Below are 8,922 nucleotides of genomic sequence, written 5' to 3'. Positions count from 1 at the left end.
ATATATATATATATATATATATACTGGGTAGTTATAGTTAGGATTGTGTTTCCATAGGAAATGCATTTTTTGGTCTTTGGTGCCGTTTCACGAAACTTTCCCACAAAAAATAGGCACAGGCATAAACATATACTCTCTTAGAATCAGAAACCTTTTCCATTAAAAACAAGAAGGCCAAATTGAGTACTCCCTCCACATTCACAACTCCGACCATAAAGAAAGTGGCCTCTGACATCAGACCCTTACAGTACTCCATAGTTCCCATTCCCCCACACAATAGCCAAAAATCACATGAATGCCTTCATCCTCATATGGTTCTATTCATTAACGTTTTTCCTCAATAAAGTTGGAAAATTCACTGCAAGGGCATTGGAGAGCATTACATGAGCGCCACATTATATTACACATGGTCAGATTATTTGTTTTTTATGCATTGGGAAATTAAGTGTTTTCAATACTAGAGAAGTATGCTATTCGTCAACTCAAGGGATACCTCTCATTGACATTTTCCAAACAGACTTCACCCAGCTTTTTGATACTTATTAGTTTTACTCGACCTCTTATCAGCCATTAACACACCTGATCATGAAATTCTCCTCTCCCTACTAGATGAGCATGTGGCTCTCTATAGCACAGTTCTCAACTGGTTCAAAGTCTATCATAGTTAATAGAATCTGACATTTGTCACATTTGCAGTTACAGTCCACTTCTAAAACGGACCATCGGTGACACCCGTTTGAAGGAGCCCCACCATCTTTTTAGTAGAAATCGACCAGCTTCAATTAGAGTTTCCAAAAGTTGCAGTATGCCCAATAGACTGTAATGCAAAGTTCAAGTTTGACCAGTATTTCTTCTTGATATCAGAAACAAGTAGAGAGCTATGAAAACTGTGCACCTGAAGGAGAGACATTCTCTCATGTGTGCTCATAATGTAACAGTATCAACAAAAAGCTTTGTGTATTGAAGACAAAAATGTCTGGGCCCGATTCCCAAAGGTAAAGTGAGACAAAGTCTAACTTTGCGACTTTCGGTATTCACAAGGGCATTTACTACTCGTAAATGCCCTTTGTGAATACCGAAAGTCGAACTTTGACTTTCAGCATTCACAAAGGCCATTTACGAGTGGTAAATGCCCTTTGTGAATACCAAAAATAGTAAAGTTAGACTTTCATCTTACTTTACCTTTGTAAAACGGGCCCTCTGTGTTTTCGGAACTCAAAAGCGGAAGTTTGGTGAAAAATTACTGAGTTTACAAAATATTTCTTATACTGATTTCTGACTGATAACGCATATGTGGAGACTTTTACTAAAATTATTTCTCCTGGGCATTGCAGCTGTGACTGTTATGTATTGACCAGGTAGAGGCATTCCAAATTGAAAACACTTTTTTTAACATTACTGCTGGCATTCCTGACTGATTCACTTAGGTAATTGCTGTTAATAATCGTAGCTATGGAGCCAACTAATGTAAATGTGTATGATATGGTCACTATTACCACACTAATAATATTGGTAGCTCGCAATAATTTTCATTAAACATAAGAAGCTCTTATTACGCAGGTTGGAGACCTCTGTATTACATAATGGCCCAAAACATCACAATTGCACCCAAGTTTTAAATCTGAAATGTTCCATTGTTTCTAAAATAAAATTCTAATGTAATCCCGCCGGGAAATAAAAATCATATGGCCAACTAATGAGAAGATGCATTTATTCACTATTATTTTAATAAGTGTCACCATATCGACCTAGGACCTCGTTTCACCTTTAAATCAAAGACGTTTCCTATTTTTGTCTCAATTACTCTCTCTTGGGTGTTTTGGGGTATAGCGTGGGTGCGATTTTACAGTGCCCCCTTAAAATTGGGTAATATTTAGTCTCTTAAGGTACCGACGCCGTTTCCAAAGAGGCCTTTCTGGGACAGGAGGAAGCAGTTATGTGCCTTCGTAGGTCATCAGGGGAAGCTCTAATAATGGGCACGTGCCAGGCGCTGAACCGACGAAGTTGACGCGTGCTCCAGGTCACACACAGGAGCGCTCTTGAGCACCTGCACCGCCCCCGCCCCCTTCTAGGCTGCTGTCTCTGACGCTGTGCGGGGGCGCGCACGCTCTGCGCAGTCTCCACAATCCGGCGCGCGCAACTGCGGTGCTGTGAGGAGTGACCAGCAGGTGGCGTTGGAGGGCGGTGCGCACCAGTAGTGGAGCTCATAGGACTCGAGTTGAGAGCGCGCCCAGAGGGCGGGACTGGAGCGAGCGTCCTGAGAAGAAGGTTGGACCCGGAGCGCGCGTAGGCTGCTGCAGAGGAGCGGAGATAACGGGAAAGGAGCTGCGGGAGAAGCCAAGAAAGGTACGTGGGACAATGAGAGGGAGCTTTTTTTTTACAGGCTACCATTATCTCGTTAGAGGATGCTAATGTGAGCACCGTGGCAGCATCATACCGTACAAAACCATCCTGCCAATCCACCCCTTCTCTAACATCCCACCCTATCATAAACAATGCAGCACACTCGCATCCCCGTCAGTTCATCAATGGGAACCACATACCGCAGCCACATCTCATTATTATCCGTTGCAATGCACTGTTGATGACTACATTTATGCATTCAGTTCCCTCAATTAACCCAATCTTGAAAATAATAACCCATTGACATATTCAACCTTTCTAACCAACCGCCTTCCATTCCATCCCCATAGTGTAACACTTACAATCCATGCAGCCCCATCCAGTCTTCAACAACCGTAGCTGTTTTATGTCATTACATCAATCCTTAGGCTCCAGTGTTTACAATCCAAGCGCTACTATTTCAGCACTACAGTCCCAACAATTTCCATTTGCTGACATTCATTTCCATTCTCAGTATACATTCTGCACAGCACCCAACCGTTATTTTTAAATCCATAGGGCCGTTCTTAACTGCCTTGCTACGATTCCTATAAACCTAATTCCCATTCCATTCCCAAAACACAATTATTACACTCTAATCAATAACATTTCTACTATTCCCGACCAACCTTTAATCTATTCTACCTTTAGAAGTCAGTCCTTACAATGCCAACATTTCTGTCCCATCAGTATCCACTACCCCATGCGAGCTATTAGATTCCTTAGAATTCATTAGTCAATTCTAAACAATTTGAACCCAAACCACACCTACTTTCCCATTCCACCAATTACATATCACCAATATTGATTGATTATTGCTTTCTAGTCTCAAATATCTCCACTAATATAATACCAATTGTTCCCACACCTTAATTTCTCCCACATAACCTCAAGGCCTTCCATTATATCATCACAACTGTGCCGTCCTCGCCCTATGGTTTTCATCATTTGTTATTCAGAAATCCTGGCGCTCCCTGTGACTGTGCATATTTTGTTATGTTTGTTTCTTGTATAATACTTTGTGCTGTCTTCAGATCGTCTCTGAATGCTGAGGGGATGCATGAGAGATGGAAAGGAAGCAACAAACTCTAACACACATCTGCATGACTAGAGCCTTGTTCTCAGCTTTTTTTCTCACACGTATTTTCCATCTAGATAACCAATTTGCCTTATCAGAAGACTGTCACTCATATCCAGTTTCTTTACCTCTCCATGCTCTTCTCAATCACTGACTGCTTATCCATGTCTCTCCTTTCACTAACATTGGATATCAATTCCTACTTTTATTGCTTTCACCTAATTCAGGCAACATTGCCTCGCCCATTACTCTGCAACATTCTTAGCCAACAATGTACCTCAATCCCATTCAATTATACCCACCATCCGTCTATACCAGTCCAGTCAACCCAATTGTTCTTTACTCAGTAACATCTACCTCAATACAATGTAAGTAACCTTGCCTACATTATGCCACACTGCACCATCCATAACAGTTTGGTAAATTAACTATCTCAAAACCAAATCACAGCGAAACACCTGTGCTCCATTCGCCCTCTTTTCAGTATATTAAGTCACACTTCATCTCCACCACAACAGCTTCCAAGAGTTGCAATCCTATTCTTTCTGTTATCAATGTCATCTTGCCCTCTCAAAACAATCTGTCTCGTATCCCTTTCTGTGCAATCTCTGATCCTTTCTAATACATTGTGGCTTTTCTGCGGATTAGATAATCTGGGCCGTTTATTTTCGTGTGGGGCCAAAGATGAATTTCCCGTGGATTCTCCTTGTCTATAATTGCACAAGGGTATGCTGATCCTTGGGTCCTAAGCTCATAATAGGAAATCAAGACGCACCTCATGGATGACTCATATAAATGACAACATGTATTTAGGTTTGCTTCCGTTTAGAGGGAACGGAGGCTAGAGGTTTGGGCTGGACTGTCATTTTTAAGTTAGAAGACTGATTTGCCCTGTCACTGAGGGGAACTACACAGATGAGCAGAAATCAATGGACTTTGGTTAGAGCTAATAACGGTTCTTCAGACTGGTTGAAACGGATGTACGTCATGACAACGCGGGCTTTTACACCGCGCTGCCATTACGACGCATCCATTACAACGCAAGTCGTTACAACAACTTGCGCTGTAGGCGCTGGATTTTGGAATAGTATGATTTACTATTCCAACTCCAGCCTACGCAACAGTATGGAAGGTGTTGGAATAGTAAATCTACTATTCCTTAGTATCTAGCGCCATCCAGCGCAAGTCGTTGTAACGACTTGCATTGTGATGGCAGCGTCATAATGGCAGCGCGGTGTAAGGCCCGCGTTGTCCTGGCTGTCTCCCATTGAAACCCTCCCATCCGTCCTTCATGCCATCTATTGCTTCTTATATCATCTTTCTCATCCTCTTCTATGAGCAAATGCTATCCCATCACATTCCCTCTTAAAGTCTCTTCCCTTTCTGTGTCATTCCTCTCCTGTTCATCATATGTTGTCTCCCATTATGTCCTTTCCTGTGGAAGTACCCATCATATTCCCTTGTGTTTTTGCTCACCCTTCCATCCTGTTTCCTCTGTCCCATAAAGACATATTCATGTCCATTCTGTTTCCTATCATAAGATTGAAAACATGTTATATCCACATTCTGTTGCTTTGTTACATGCTTAGGGTCTGATTCACACAGATAATTTTACATGTGTAGATCTACTTGTATGTAAAGCCACTCTTACACTTGAGGGCAACTTTTCACTTTTTTGCTAGTCACCATTTCCAAGTGGAGATTTACACCTAAGTGTTGCCTTGCATGTCTCTACCCCTTTATTGACATACGAAGCCTCCTATGAATGAATTTATGAGTATAAAGTTACTACATGTAACTTTTCGCCTGTTGGTAGAAACTTCCCGATTGTAAAGTGTAGGGAAATTTAATAAAATGTATTTTTTTAAACTATTAAATGTATTTTAATGTAAAATATAAATCTAAAATTAAAAAAAATCACATCACCAGGGAATGTTTTTTAGATTTTTAAAATTAAGTTACGAAGTTTAAATGTATTGCTCTATTTTTATGAGAGATTTTTTTGATAATCGAAGGTGGACTTCAGATAATGGGAGGTGGGCCTCAGTCCATTCTGCCTTTTAAGCATCTTGTTATATTTGCTGTTAAGATTTAAAGCGAAAGATGTTAGCAGGATCAAGCATACAGTTGTGAAAGAAGAACAGCTGGGATGAATGGATGCATGTGTCCGTGTGTGTGCATTTCCGGTGAAACATTTAGTGTGTGCTGCTCAGACTGTATTGATCTGGCGCCCCATGGTCAAGTTGCTGAATCATGTTGGTGTGTCCGGAAATCACAGTGTTGTTATAAGCATGGGTGAAGCTTTAGGGCGGCAATGCTGAGAAGCTTAGAGGTGCACAAGTCTGCAATAGGACTTACTGCACCTATATTTGCTGCAAATGTCCCTATTTACCTCTCTGATGCGCTACAAGGCCCTGCCTTGTAGAGACATTTTCCTGACTTTATTTGCCTTTCTTCATATTTGTTGTACTGAGTTACTACTTGTGTAGTGAGTTGCTTGAGATGCAAGCATCCTATGCCAAGGGCATTTGTTTGCGCTTTATAAATTTCATAAATAAATAAATAAATAAATAAATAAATAAATGTAATCACTTGTATAAGGTGATCGTGCTGGGGACAATCACGTTTTATAAACTGATTGGAAAATAGTGCTGAAATACAGGGACTTGTGCATGCTCCTTTGTCTGCTGTTGGTCCTTTGTGAAGTGGGTGTTCTATTTCAAAGACGTCCAGTAGTCCACTTGAAGATTATGTAGGAAGTTAATTAGGTACTCCAACTGACTCTCTCAGACTTCCACATTCCACAGCATCACCACACCAACATTCCACAACCCCAGTCACACTGCCTGAGCAGCAGGCATAACAGTTGGCAAGTTCTCTTCGGGTGTTCAAGACCTTTAAGAGTAGTAATATTCATTTTATGTCTAAACTGTGTTTGACTTGTTCAGAAAAAGCTTTGTTTCTGCGGGTTGAAAATACTTAATCATGTTTCCACTTTCTCTAACGAGGTGGGGTTAACCACTACATTTTTTGTAAAAAGATAAAAAATAATTTTTCCCAATTTTGCCAAGTCTTCTTGTTACTGGCCCTAAATTTGACCCATTGGCAGGGTTTTAAGTGGGCCGGGTAGTTCTAAAAAGTAGTTCCTGAAGCAAGTCCCTATCGAGCTCTCCTTTTTTGCCCTCATACTCAGGATGAAAAAAAAAGTCTCAACTCTGTGGCAGTACCACCCTTCACTGCCTTTGATGTAACTTCAGAAACTTGGTAAAGGTCTTTCATAGTCTCATCATTTCAGAACTGAAGCATTTTCAATATTCTATATTACGGAGCCCTAGTTGTTGCTTATCTTATGCAACTAACAACCATTGGCAAAGCCAATGTTCCTGGCTTGTTGTAGGTGTAATGTTATTTGTTGTATTGTATATCTGGATGTAATGACAGAAGCAACAAATTACCAGTCAGGTGGCACACTATAATAAGCACAGTTTTTTAGCTTACATGTTTTAAGCCACACCCTAATGACTTCTGGCACGTCCCTTTGAAAGAACCCCAAGTTTTTCATCCCACTTAAAGCCCTGCCCACTGGTGAATATGTGGAGCCAAAATACCACACTTTAAACAGCAGTGGCTCGTCTTGTAATGAGATAGTTTTATGGAATGCCTTTCCATATTACAGGCAATCTATGATTTTTGCATCTTGTTTCCATAGAGGCCTTAGTAGATTTTCCTATATTTGTTTGTCATTGTATTTGAAACATATGACCTATTTGAGCAGCATGGAAGACTGCGATTTGCTTGGTTTATGCAAGTTGGCCAATAATTATTAGTTTAGCCTCTTTAGTAGGCCTGAGCCACCCAGTTACCTTTCTTGAGTTGCTTTGTTTTTTTCAGGAAATGCAGCTGTAATTTGCTGTTCCTTTATTAAACTGTGCATGGAGACAGGGGCAGTTTGAGGGATCTTAGATGGGTGCATTCTCTATCAGAGATGGATCAGATTGTCTCTTGTGTTAATAAGACTTTACTGTAAACTCCCGGAGCTGTCCAGGATACCCGAAACCTGCTACTGTGTACGTTATTTTTGTCTAGTACATTTGAAGGTCACTAAATGTTTTAGAGGTGTACCATACCTCCTTCCCCATGTTAATGAGTAATTGTCTGGGATGTTACTCTAAACTACCGGTCCTAGGATAAAGCGTTCTTTTGCTAATCATTTCTGGAATCACAACCCCAGCCCTTAAGAGATCACCAGCTCTCCTGCTTTTAAAGAAATGTCTGTTGAGTTAGTCCTCAGACCCCTCTAATTTACATTTCATTTCAAACTTGCTGTTTCCTACCAAATTGATTGAGTGGGCAGTGATTATTCATTCTAACCATTTATAGAAATATTTATTATCTTGTCCTGATAGAAGAGGCCCCCATAATGACACCACATATGTGGTGTTTGCCGCAGGAATGAAAGGTGGAAGATGGTAGGTTGTGACTGTTTTAGCCCCAGTATTTTTTGTTTAATCTGACAGCTCAGTTTGACACCCTCTCTCTTTATATCTAGAAAAGTTTATTATTTCAAGACCAACCAGGCAATGTGGAATTCCACGGCAGGGAATTCCTACTGCTCAAGCACCCAGGACATATTTGGTGTTAAGGACAACGCATTACAGTTTTTTGTCCACCTGACAAGTTGGCCCAACCACCTGCAGCTCAAACATTTGGGCTGCCAATTTACAGTGTTGCAGTGTGAAAGAGTATTCTTTACTACTTAGGTATGACTTTTGTCCAAATTTCTAAGATTTTGAAAATTGTGTATATAGGTTCATATTGCAATGCCTTTGCTATTATGGTGGCACACTTAGGAGGTATAGTAAACTGTAAGGTCAGTTTACATTACTGACAGTGATTCCAATGCAAAACATATATGTATGTGTGCAAAATTTAACAAATTGTGGCTATTCATAATTTTGATTCCATACAAATACTAATGTTTAAATGTTAAAAATATATTAGGGGCCTCATTAAAAAGACTCACAAAGTGCACACAGGTCTATAACCTTGTGTTAGTGCGGATTTACAACTTGTAGAATTCACCAGTGTTTACAAAAGTAGACCTGGAAACCATGCTCCTATACAACGTTTGTGGATTCCATTTTCGAATGAGAAAACTACACACTCACATTTGCTCATGTGAAAACCTGCAGAGTAACTGCAAATCGCTCTGCAGGGGGGAAACTGTTTACCCCATGCAGAAACTCCTTTCCCTTCATCCACACTTCTTTTTTTTGCAGAGGTTGTTCCCTTCCAAACTGGGGGAAATGTTTTACTCTTGCCTGTATCATGAATACTTTTCTATATAACCTTTTTCAAGGTGGGAATAGATTGAAGTGGACTTGGTGAATGCTCTTAAACATGTAGGTTTGAGTTTCTGTCGAACCTCACAGGGCATTCCAGCTCTAGAAAAACGTTTGCGC

At 40.5% G+C, this 8,922-nt stretch overlaps 1 protein-coding gene across 1 annotated transcript in view; it reads left to right on the top strand.

Moving 5' to 3' along the window:
* Positions 1-2,232: 2,232 nt before the first annotated feature.
* The window catches only part of NFASC (neurofascin), a 639,840-nt gene continuing 633,150 nt past the window's right edge, over positions 2,233-8,922 (top strand). Inside the window, exon 1 of the mRNA XM_078644633.1 lies at positions 2,233-2,346. The gene's annotated coding sequence lies outside the window, so the exon portion shown is untranslated. The remainder of the gene's footprint in view (positions 2,347-8,922) is intronic.

The sequence above is a fragment of the Lissotriton helveticus genome, chromosome 5_1, assembly GCF_964261635.1.
Source record: "Lissotriton helveticus chromosome 5_1, aLisHel1.1, whole genome shotgun sequence".
Lineage (NCBI taxonomy): Eukaryota > Metazoa > Chordata > Amphibia > Caudata > Salamandridae > Lissotriton > Lissotriton helveticus.
Note: the sequence above shows the minus strand (reverse complement) of the source record. Positions and strands in the feature narration are given on the sequence as shown.